Source organism: Sciurus vulgaris (genome assembly GCF_902686455.1).
Source record: "Sciurus vulgaris genome assembly, chromosome: 11".
In the NCBI taxonomy this organism is placed as follows: domain Eukaryota; kingdom Metazoa; phylum Chordata; class Mammalia; order Rodentia; family Sciuridae; genus Sciurus; species Sciurus vulgaris.
In genome coordinates this window covers 63452989-63466245 of record NC_136472.1, presented here as the reverse complement: position 1 = coordinate 63466245, position 13257 = coordinate 63452989, and the positions used below count along the sequence as shown (strand labels likewise).

The 13257-nt window shown below is 38.2% G+C and overlaps 1 protein-coding gene across 1 annotated transcript in view; it reads right to left on the bottom strand.

Annotated features, from left to right (window-relative positions):
• Positions 1-7961, bottom strand: part of STK33 (serine/threonine kinase 33) — a 253978-nt gene extending 246017 nt beyond the window's left edge. Inside the window, 1 exon segment of the mRNA XM_079105738.1 lies at positions 7643-7961. The gene's annotated coding sequence lies outside the window, so the exon portion shown is untranslated.
• Between the last annotated feature and the right edge of the window lie 5296 nt (positions 7962-13257).

Here is a 13257-nt window from a genome sequence, read left to right as displayed (position 1 = left end):
CCTTCTTCCACCCAGGAGAAGTCTGTTTTACTATCCTTTAATAAAGCTTCTTACTTTCTACTCTATGCTTGCCTTGGTGTGCTTCTCTGGTGTTATACTTCAACATCTTAGGAAGCAGGACTTGTCAAGGTAACTTATAATCTGTGGTATCACTAGGAGGTCATGGAATAAATATAACAAGCTCTGAAAGAAAATGGATGCCAACCAAGATTCCTATATCCCCCAAAACTGCTTCAAATTTGAAGGTGAAATAAAAACTTTCCATGGTAAACAAAAGTCAAAATAATTTGCAACTAGAAAGCCTGCACTACAGAATACTTTCAGTAAAATATTGCATAAGGAAGAAATGAAAAAAAAAAGTGAAAACCAGGAAAAGGAGGAACTACACTAAGGGAATAGCCAATCAAAGGAGAAACTAATTTAAATTAAAAACTAGGAATAAACTCAAAGGACTGGGAACACAAAACATATCTCAATAACAACCTTGAACATTAATGTCCTAAACTCACCAATCAAAAGACATAACCTGGCAAACTGGATTAAAATACAACAATATGCTGTCTCCAAGAGACTAACCTCATAGGCAAAGACATCCATGCAGACTAAACAAAGGTGAAAGGATGGGAAAAAACGTATCACTCACACAGATCATGTAAACAAGCAGGGACTTCTATCCTTATATCAGATAAAGTGGACTTTAAGCCAAAGTTAATCAGAAGGGACAAAGAAGGTCATTTCACACTGGTTAAGGGAATTACACAACAAGACATACCAATCGTAAATATGTGTGTCCCAAACTATAGAGCATCTACATACATCAAACAAACCCTTCTCAATCTCAAGAGTCAAAGAGACCACAACACAATAATACTGGGTAACTTTAACATGTCTCTGTCATCACTAGATAGATCCTCCAAACAAAAACTAAATAAAGAAAGTATATAAGTAAAAAAATACAATTAATAATTTAGACTTAACAGAAATATACAGAATATTTCATCCATCAATGACCGAATACACTATCTTCTCAGTAGCATATGGATCCTGCTCTAATGTACACCACAGTAGATAAGCTATCCCATGTGTTGGCATTAAATTGTAACATTACCTTAATATATTTTTAGCATCTGTAGGGTTATCTTGATAGCTCCCTTTCCATTGATATTAATTTTTGTGTACCTTTTTTAATTAGACTTGTTTGACTTTTTTCAAATTTAAGCTTTTTTTCTATTTCATATATTTCTGCTCCTACTCTTATATTTCCTTCCAACTATTGTAATTTGAAAATAATTTGATTGTTATTCTAGTTTCTAATACAAGTACTTTAAGTTATAAATGTTCATCTGAGTACTGTTTCATCCCAGAGATCCAGCTATTTTAAGCTTTTATCACTTAGTTCAAAGCACTTTTTATTTACTTGTACCTTCTTCCTTGACCTCTGAGATATTTACAAATGCACCATTTAATTTTGAAATAGTTGACATGCGGGGTGGGGTTCTATATATCTTAAGGTGATTGATTCCTCACGTACTACATCATCAGGAAATACCATCTGTATGATTTCAAATTTTAAAAAAAGAGTAATGGAAATGCTTTTTATATTGATTGCATTGGTTACATACATGTCAAAATTTATCAGATCGCATACTTCAAATATGTGCACTTTATTGTACTTCAATTTTACCTCAAAAAAGTTATGGGAAAAAATGTTCCCAAGGATGTGGGGGAAAAGGTACATTCATACATTGTTGGTTGTACTGCAAATTAGTACAACCACTCTGGAAAGAAGTATGGAAATTCCTCAAAAAACTAGGAAAGAAACCACATATGATTCAGCTATCCTACTCCTCAATACATATTCAAAGGATGTAAAATCTGCATACTGTAGTGATGTAGGTACATTGATGTTTATGACAGTACAATTCACAAAAGCCAACTTATGGAGTCAACCTAGGTGCCCTTCAATAGATGAATGGATAAAGAAAATGTGGTACATATACACAATGGAGTAGTACTTAGCCATAAATAAAAATGACTTTATGGCATTTGCCATAAATAGATGAAACTGGAGAGTATCATGCTACATGAAATAAACCAGTCCCAAAAAGTCAAAGGTTGAAATTTTTCTATGGAAGCTAATCTAAAATAAGGGGAGGTAGGATTAAAAAATAATAATAATAGAAGAAATACCAGTGGAGTAGACAAAAGGGAATGAAGAAAGGGATGGAGAGATGGAATAGGGAAAGACAGTGGAATGAATCTGGCCTAACTTTCCTAAGTACATATGTGAATATACCACAGTGAATCCCACCATCATGTATATCCATAAGACACTAATTTATTTTTAAAAAAGCTATAAGTAATAGCAGAAAGATCAGTAGAGGGAAGGGAACAGGGAGGTAGGGGAGGGAAAGGGAAGTACTAGGGACTGAATTAGAACAAATTATACTCCATGCTTTTATAATTATGTCAAAATGAATCCTATTGTCATCCTTAACTATAAAGAACCAATGAAAAATATGACCCCCAAAAAACAGAAAAGAAATACAAACATATGAAAAGAAAAAGAAAAATATGTTCCAAAATCTCAGTCAGTTAGGAGCTGAACTCCCTAGAGCAGAAGGAAGAGCCCCTATGTTAGATTTGTTAACAGCAAACAAACTTGAGAGGATGCAAGTAATATAAGAACCCAAGCCTCAGAGGTACAGCCTTTGGTAAATGGTAAATGAATTCTCTCCCAGCAAGCTGTCACTGCACATGAGCATTCTACCATGATAACGACAAAGTAACAGAGTAGAACTTTCAATTACCAGCACCTCAACCTTGCAGAATGGATAAACATTTTCTATAAGGCTTTTTCTGTGATCCCTGAATTAATACATGTGAGTCCAAATGGCCAGTTTTTCAAATAACTATGAGCTCATGTTAAAAATATTGGATCTCAAGCAAATATTTCATATATATAATGTAAAAGGGAAGATACAATATTCTTGAACATTATTCTTGAATCCTGGCACATTACAGGCACCCAAAAAATATTTGTTGAATAAATGCTTATAAAAGTTAACATTATTAAATTAAGATTTAAAAGATAAATGGTTATAATGTTTTCAAATTAACTTCATCAATAGAAAAATTGCTTTTTCTCACTTTATTCCTAATGTACTACCACATCTGAACTGATATTCGGGTTGACAAGGTCAATGGTTATTAAGAAAGATAATTATATGTATCCCATTATATGTAGAAAGGATATTTTTAATTATTAAAGTTACTGCCTTTTACCTTATAAACCTTTCTTAAATAAAACAACTCAGGTCAATAAAACTGCAGACACTTATGATTAGTTTCTTATAAACTCTACAATTCAGTTTAATTAATAAACTATGAGTAGATATATTAATATAGTTTAACAATAAGTTACCCATTCTTCACATTCTAGAGCCCTAAGACAAATCCAAGCAAAACACAATCCACCCCACTGGAGTTCAGCAGGAAGAGAAATACATCCTAAAGCATACCAATTTGTCAATGCCAAAAAGGCAGCAATTAATTTAATTTTACATCCTATTGTCCATTTTTAAGCCTTTATCAAACCACAGAGAAATTACTTCTCTGTATCTAGCAATTGTGAGTGTTTGAAATACTACATAGAATCATTGGATAGATAAGAATAGATAGAAAATGTCTCCAGATATCACAGTTTCTCTTTCAGAAGTCACATCTCAAAGTCTTTTAAGGATGAGATTCTACAGGTTCACACTTCATGGCAGACACCATCAAAAAAAAGCCTTCCTCGATATCCCTTAAAGCAGCATAAGCTCTTTTCTTCTATCTTCAAGGAGACACAAAGATGACTTGAGTATGACCCTTTGTATCATCACCTTTTAGGGTTTTTATCAGCAGTCACACTACTGAACTCTCTTTTACCTACTATCATTACCTCTTGATTTGCTGACATCAAAAAACATTTTTAAAGAAAATGTAGGTTGTTATCTGGTGTCTGAATGAAAGGACATCTAAGTCTAAAAACAATAAATCACAAAGAAAAATATTAATAGGTAGACAACATTAAATTGTTTAATTTCTATAAATCAAAACCATCATCAGGGTTAGGGCTAGACCAGGTTCAGTGAATTAAATGAAAGGGCAATTGTGGGGAAAATGTCCCATCTAATAAGTAAAGGGTTAATATTTTTGCTAGATCAAACCATAAACCAGTGCGTGTCCAAGACAGTGCCCCCAGCATTCCCCCTCTTCTTCCCTATAAGAACATGCAATGAATGGGTTGGAGCGAATGATATTATATGCATATATCAATATGTCACAATGAATCCCACTACTATGTATAATTATAATGCACTAATAAAAACATTTTGAAAAGAATATGCAACATTTCTACAGAAAAGAAGTTATAGCTTCTCATTCCCAGCTTGAGCCTTTCATCACTGGCCTTAGCCCTTTTCCTCCTACCCGGATGTCCTCTTTCTTCTAAGCACTGTTTGACTAAAGGTTCAGATAAACAGGAAGTCAGCCTACTCTAGATTTCAGATTTTCCCCACGACCCAGACTCTGAAATACTGTTTTGTACCTCACTCCAGTCTGCAGGCAAGTAACAACTTGCCCCTGGCTCCAGGTATACCTTATCCAACTAATTATAGCCAAAGCCCAGGATACTGATTTCTTGCCTGGACTGGAGAAGACAAAAATCAAATGAATAACTCATAAGAAAAAACAGAAAGGATGGTGAATGGGTACTGGGTGCAGTTGTATAGGAGGAATAACTTCCAATGTTCTATATAGCACAGTAGGATAATTATGTTGACAAGTTAAATGGATGTTTCAAAATTGCTAGGATTTTGAATGTCCCTGACATAAAGAAATGGTATATGTCTGAGGTGAGAGATATATCAATTACCCTGACCTGATCATTACACATTGTATACATGTATTGAAATGTCACACTGTACCACATAAATATGTACAATTACTATGTGTCAATTAAAAAATGAATTTAAAAAAAAAAAAACCGCAACTCTGATAGAAAAACTACCGAAGAGCTAGTACATGCACAGAAAACAAATATATAACAGTTAACAGTAAGGGTTATTTAATGCTGAAAGACAATAATAACAGCAGATGTGAGTTAAAAGAAGGAGGTGCCATTTTCACCTGTGAAAGTAGCAAATATGTTTTAAAAAATAAATGTTACATAGGCATCATAAAACTGATGGTGGGACTGTAAACTATATCTCTCCAAAAACTGTGTGGCAATGTTTCAAGAGCATTAACAACATTCCTGTCTTTTGGTTCTGTGCTTTCATTTTTGGGAACTGATCTTAAGTTATCAAAAATGTAATGAAAATATTTAAGTATAAAGATTCTCATCACTACTCTTGGTACTTCAAGTATAAATATTCAACAATAAGTAAATAGCAAATAAATTGTTTCATCCTCATATTATGGAACTAATAAAAATGACATAGGAGCTGGCCCTTATATAGTATAGGGATCATTCATTTCCTAAACAGTTCACATGATATTAACTCATTTGCTTCTTAAAACAAGGCAACCTGGCAGCACAACCTGCAATCCCATCTACTTGGGAGGCTGAAGCAGGAAGATCACAAGTTCAAGGTCAGCCTGGGTAATTTAACAAGGCCTATCTCAAATTAAAATACAAAAAGAGCAGGGGATGCAACCTGGTGGTAAAGTGCTTGGGTTCAACCCCAGTGGAAAAAAAAAAAAGGTTTAAAGATGAGAAATCCGATGCCCAGAGAAGGTGAATGGCTCAAGATTACACTGAGACAAACTCACATCTTTAGTTGAAATTCCAAAAAGCTATGAAAACAGTATTTTCATAAATTTGTAGCAAGTTCAACTGTTGGCAATTCCTGATCTGAACTGATATGAAACTATGTATCATCTTTATCCCATTTAGAGTGGATTCATTTTATTAAAGAAAAGTTAATGTGTTTCATGACATGCAGGGTGCTATACCAGACCCCACTAGAAGTGATATAGTATCTATACCATGTTATCTTTCTATAAGCTGAAAAATTAACTAGCCCCCCAAATTTCAGATAAGGAATTGTGCTGAAGCTGGAATTCAGGTCTAAGTAAATTCCATCTGCCTCTGGAGTCTGCGCTCCTAATCACTGTGTGATATTTTCAGAGACTGTTCAATGACATGGAAAATGCTTTTAATTCAAACATTTAACCACACACAATATGCCAGACACATGGACAAATTTTTAAATTGCAATTGTGATAAATGCTACAAAGGTGTCAGAAGGGTCTGTAGTAAGAAGGCGAGACAAAATAGTCAGAGGCAGTTTCCTGAGCAAACATTTGACTTGATCTATGAAGGATGTGCAAGAGTTAACTAAAGAGAACAGGGCAGAGCAAACCCAGGAGGGAGAAGATCATATGCAAAAGCCCTGGAGTTGGAGGGAAAATGGTGACAAAAGACCGAAAAAGAGCCAATGCGGAGTAACCATTTGTCCCAGTTTGCTGAGGTTACACTTTTAGTTCCAGTATAAATAATAGCATTCTTTTTCTCTTAAAAATATCTTGTTCTGGATCATAAAGTATATAGTCACCCAACTTTTAGGTGATTAATAAGAGGTGTACCTTTATCCTAAGGATAATGAGAAGCCATGATAGATTTTAGGCTGGGGGCGGGGGAGAGGAGGCTGCATAGCATAATCGAAGTTTAATTTTAAAAATATTACTCCTACTGGAGTGCAAAGAACAGATGGGAATATTTAAAAGACAGGTAAATGTCTTCAGGAAAGTTGGGCTGCTACTACAGAAGACAGGGCAAGAAATAATGGTGGCTTAGTCTGATAGAGGCAGAAACAGAAATAAGCAGTTGGATTTGATATTTGGTATGGAGACAAATGAGCACAAATTGATGATTATTTGGATATAGGAGGAGAAGGAATGTTAAGTACTAAGGATGAGGCCAAGATTTCTGGCTTGCAAACTAGCAAATCAGATTCATTGAGACAGGAATACAAAACACTTACATGGGCTAAAATGCTTGTGTGTGTGTGTGTGTGTGTGTGAGAGAGAGAGAGAGAGAGAGAGAGAGAGGTGTGTCACACTTGAAGGCATGGGCCTAGAGAAAAAGGAAAGAAAATTTAGGTTCAAAACCTGTTCATGTTTCTTTCCATTTACAGAAACTGTGTCCTATGCATGTCTTCCAGTATCCAAAGAGGATACTGTTGGGTGGTCAGAACAAAAAAGGAGCTAGGTCCTTAGATGGTGATGGGGGACCAGTAGTATCTGACCACTCTAAACATGCAAATATCCCCTATGAGTAACTGTGCTTTACATTTACCGTAGTTCACAAAATAGTTTCTCATATAATGACATTTAAACCTAAATTTTTATAAGAAATTATAATTTGCATTTAGGAAACTGAGGCAGAGTGCCTGAATTACTTCTCCACAGAACCATCGTATCGCCTCCTGTGCGCATCCACTGTGTGCAAGGGACTATATATTAAATGCTATAAGAAATAGCTACCATATAATGAGGTCTTACTAGGTGCCAGCCTCCAGGAGATTAAAGAGAAAAAGGAGAGAAAAGCAACTTCAGAACTTCTAAGGATGTGTTACTTTTCCCACACACTTACCCTATATTAAGTTCGCTTTTGAACTTTCAAAAAGGTTCAGGTCCCAAGGTGGGGTGGAGGTGAAAAGGTGTAGATGAACCGGGGCAGTCAGGGACCACCCCAAACACCGGACCCGAGTAAAATGGGGTCCCGACCGCTCGGCCCCAGGAGACACTAAGGGGTCCGCGGGCCTGGGTCTGGTTCCTCCGCAGCTGGGGCCGCCAGTGGATCGGCAGCCGGAGGCCCAGAGGCCCGTTTGCCCCACGCGTTGCCATAGCAACAGCCCAGGCCGGCCACCGCCTGGGACGCACGCTCCCTCCCGTGAGGTCCGCCCTGCGCTGCGACTCAAGGGGCCACTCACCCCAGCCGCTGGCAGGCTGGGACCTGACAGGCGCGCACACTTCGCGCTGGTTGTCACCGAGCCCAGAATTCCGCACCTGCAGAAAACTAACTTTTCCGCAGGCCGAGAAGCCGCAGGGAGGTGGACGGGGGCCGCGCGGGGACAAAGCGCGGCGGCGGCAGCGAAGCCCCTTCTCCCTGCTGGTGGGGAGGCCCCGCTGCACAACGGCGCCCACGCGCCCCGGGTGCGGTCCGAGGCGTCCCGCAGGCAAATCCTCTTAGGGACGGATGTAAGAATCCTGACTCGAGCTCGGAGAAGCAGCCACATGTTACATAATGAAAGCTTTATAACAGTGATATCACAGTAGTGAGGTGATGTCCTGGCCAATATTCTTATTCAGGACCGAGGCCTGGACGTCCAGCCAGTTGGAGCTGGGGCTGTAAGCCTTGCAATGCGGTGGGTGCGGAACTGGCCTAAAAAGACCAGAAAATGGTATCACTGCGAGATGGTGGGGGTTGGGGGTTTGTCCCCACAAAGGGCTGAAAGGCTCCTCACAGATCAATGGCAAATCTGGGGAATAGGTATTAGCCACAAACCTCTGTGGGACCATCTAAATGCATGCTTTCTGCAATAGAGACTAGAACTATAGGCTCCAGTTGTATGCTAATGTATCCATCGACCTGAACTAGGAATGGCTTCTGTAGACCAGGGCTTTGCGCTCTATCTGCTGCTGGGAAGAAATTCAGCCTGTCCTTATACTAGTCTAATTATTTGAGGCAGGTGTTCTCTAAAATTAGGTTGATAACCAATAACTTGGTACATCAGATGGGTTCAATTTATTGCTTAGAAGTAGGTATACATTTGTCAACTAGTTTCTCTCTCCTCTTCACCACAAGCTCAAAATGGCCATGACTGGTAATTGGTAACTTCAACTTTGAAATTTTTTTTGAAGTATAAATAATCCCTACTGGGTCCTATACTGTAGAATGTTGGAATCTTGGCCAGACATTGTTCTGGAAAAGTACAGAACTATTGTCTAACAAGAGTCTGGAAAAGCCTGCAAGAATTTTCCCCCTGTTCCCCCACCCCCATGGGAAGGTAGAGCAACAGTATCCAAGTAGGAGTGTTAGTACCACAATGTCCAAAAAGGGCTATAAACATTGCCCTCTGCTCCACTGAACTGTGAAGTGTATGGGTCTGCCTTTAATAAGCTATGAGACTTTTACATTCCAGACCTTTTCCAAGAAATAACTTTGGAGTATTTACTTCCTAATGCCTGATTTTTCCTAACAAAAGCCTGATTGAAAGATAATACAGTTGTGGAGAATTGTTTGAAAGGCAGCTGACCCATCCTCTGTACAGCCTATGGGCCATTAATTCCCAAACCTGGTTACATATCAGAGACATCTGAGGAGTTCCTTTTGTTTCATTTTATTTTGTGTTTAAATACAATTTCACAGGTTACACTGCTAGAAATTCTGATTCAATAGATCACATTAAACCACTTTATAAGGGAATTCAGGTGAATTTAACACAAAGCTGGACTGGGAACCACTGGACTAGGTTTTATCCTGAGTTACGCAAGACCATCCAAAAGCTATGTGTTTGTATCACCTTGTCTTCACCCTTGCAATATTACCTCTACCAAGTCATGTCTTAAGCCTTATTCCTTTTTCTCATATTAAGAAATGCTGTGGAAAAGAAAAACTACTCATGATACCTCTGCCCTTATCACAGGGATTATTTCAAGAATGATATTTATTATGACACTAGCCTACTAGATTGTCTATCCCATGTTTTTCAAACTTTTTGGGCCATAATCCACCAAAAGAAATATATTTTACATTATCATCCCCAATGCATGAACCTATGTATTTAATAACTGAAACAGGTTTAATAACTGAAACATCACCCAAACCACAAGCTATATATCCTGATATTTTTAATCTCTTTTTATTGCTGATTTCCATCCATTAAATGGCTTTTTGACTATCAGATGAGTTGCAAGGTGTATTTTAAAAACAGCGGTATAGAGAGATCTCTTTTTCTGGAAAGTAGCCCTGGATTCTCAGACAAGGTAATCAGTCCAGCTAATAGTAGGTACCTGACTCAGGCAAGCCAATAACATCCCTCTTTCCAGTATTTGGATTTAGGTTAAAGAGATTTCAGCCCTTTCTTTATGTAGCTGACATGTAAACATAGAACATCTTTAACAAATAAAACCAGGAGCTGGAGGCTGGGATATAGTTCAGTTCGTAGAGTGCTTGCTGGTGAAGCACAAGGTCCTGGGTTCAATTTCCAGCACCACCAGCCAAAAAACAAAACAACAACAACAAAAAAAAAAAAAAAAAAAAAAAAAAAACAACCCAGGAGCTGTCCACAAACATACTTTGCTGCCATAAGGCCTGGAGAAATGCAGAAAACCAGGTTGCAGGGGAAAAGGGAGAATAGGAAGGTTTTTCTTAAAAAAAAAATATCGTTCTGACAATTTTCCATCTTTGCCATAGTATTTTCTGAAATGAACTGCATTACTGCTTTTGAATTCCATGGAATACTACTAGATCTTTATGACAAAAGTGCACTCTTTTGAGGACTTCAAATAGGTGAATTTCTGTTATTGCAACCAAAATGATTCTAAATGTATTAGTTTTATATGGGAATCATTAACAAAATTCAGTAACCTAACACAGATTTATTATCTTGCAATTCCACCAAGCTTATTGCGATAACCAGGAGCAGAGAGCAGAGCTGAAAGTTTTGAAAAATTTGCAGTTTGAAGAGAAAAGTGTGAGTAAAACTGGGTTTAAGGAAGTTGTGGTAGTTAAGGAGATTACAGCATTAAAGAATGCTAAGTACTTCACCTTGGAACAGTAGAAAAAAGGCTTGAGAGCATGTCGGGAATTGGAAGACCACACCCATTTCAGACTCAAAGGTATAAAAGAAAAAATTCCTTTGAGAAGAAACCAGGGGAGCACCCTACTTGCACAGGGGGGCCTAGGAAGTTGTTTCACCATGCGTAGTCACCCAGGCATTCAGAGGCTGCTGCAGCCATGGTCACTGGAGGCTTGACTACTGTTTGAGATGGTGGCAGATCTTGGCATCAACCGCATGGTGTTGGTTCTGCAAGTGAAAAGGGAGCTAAACCGCGGCCATGACAGGCTGCATTTAGGGCATGAAAGATTTCAGGCCTAGATAGCCGATTCCAGGAAGGCTACTAGATTAGGACTGGCCTTTGGCAAACAACCAATCGGGAGCTAACAAGCCAATGCCTAACATTCCAAACCATATATGTCAATATGTTAAGACCTGGGTACCCTAAGCCAATGGAAACATGCCAAACCTCACATGTTGGAATATCAGCCAACTGTGTACTTTGCTTTGTTCAAATTTCCCGCTCTACTGTGGAGCTCATAAAAATCCCACTGAATCGAGACTTGGGACTCTCAGCCAGTACCTGCTGTGTCAGTGAACGCTGTGAGTTCGAGCTTGCAATAAAGACCCTTTTGCTTTTGCATCGGAGACAGCTCCCTGGTGGTCTTTGGGGATTCGCGATCTGGGCACAACACAAGAAGGCAGGATGCTGGAGTTAGGGGTCATGAGGCTTCTACTGAGATTTCAAAGGAAGGCCTGGGAGGCAGGGAAGGTGCAATACCGTTGGAGTCCCTGTGGGCAGCCTTTTAGAAGGCAGTGCAGGGAGATGTGAGAAAGTAACTGAAGCTGCAGTGGAGACCCCAGAGAGTAAGAGATGTCAGTAACATGGAACATCTGCAAAGGAAAGCTGCAGGAATTAAGCAGAAAGAAGCCAAGAGAGAGGGCACATGAGCTGTAACCTGCAAGGCCATAGGGGTGGAGCTACACAAGCCCTTTAGAAAGAACATCACAATACCATGTGCCCCAGATGCTGACTTCTTTGCTCAGCTGGATTTTGGTCTTGCTTTGGTCCCATTCCTTCTTTCTGTGCCCCTATTTCTTCCCTGTGGAATGAAAATGTTTACTCTGTTCCATTACATATTTCATATGTAATGTTCCATTACATGTTTCATATTTACATACACATATATAACTTGCTCCTGATTTTTACAGGGCTTATGCTGAGAGTTTGCCTGGAGTATCAGAGGAGACTTTGGACTTGTACTTTTGGGAAATCCTAGAACTATTATAACTATGGGAACTCTTGGAAATGGACTAAATGTATTTTGCATTGTGAAATGGGCATGAACTTTTGGGGTTCGGGGGAAGAATGTTGTGGTTTAGATATTTGGTTTTTCCCAGAAGCTCATGTGTGAGACAATGCAAGAAAGTTTAGAAGTGAAATGATTGGATTATGAGAGTCTTTTTTTTTTTTTTTTTTTCAATTATTGGTCATGCATTTATTTATTTTGAAATTACTGAAATCATCCTGACTTTAGTTCTAGTTCTGTATACAGATATTTGCCAATTTTTCATCACCAGGTAGTTACTAAATAAACTCCAAAGACTCCCCATCTTCTCAAGTCATATTATTCTTTTTTCTTTTTTTTTTTTTTTTTTTTTTTTTGCGGTACTGGGGATCAAACTCAGGGCCTTGTGATTGCGAGGCAAGCACTCTACCAGCTGAGCTATCTCCCCAGCCCCATATTATTCTTTTTAATATTTTATAGTCCAAAAATTTTGGTTCTAAAACTTACATCACCATAAATCTTTCATTAATTAAATATCTGTTACTTTGAAAAAATGAGTTATGGATTTTTTTATGGATCATATTTATTAACAAATAAATGGATTTTATGGATCATATTTATTTTATTTTTTATTTTTTTTATTGTAAACAAATGGGATACATGTTGTTTCTCTGTTTGTACATGGCGTAAAGGCATACCATTTGTGTAATCATAAATTTACATAGAGTAATGTTGTTTGATTCATTCTGTTATTTTTTCCCTTCCCCCCACCCCTCCCACCCCTCTTTACCCTCTATACAGTACTTCCTTCCTCCATACTTGCCCCCCTCCCTAACCCTAACTCTAACCCTAACACTAACCCTTCCCTCCCCCCCATTATGTGTCATCCTCCACTTATTAGCGATATCATTCGTCCTTTGGCTTTTTGAGATTGGCTTATCTCACTTAGCATGATATTCTCCAATTTCATCCATTTGCCTGCAAATGCCATAATTTTATCATTCTTTATGGCTGAGTAAGATTCCATTGTATATATATACCACAGTTTCTTTATCCACTCATCAATTGAAGGGCATCTAGGTTGGTTCCACAATCTGGCTATTGTGAATTGAGCAGCTATGAACATTGATGTGGCT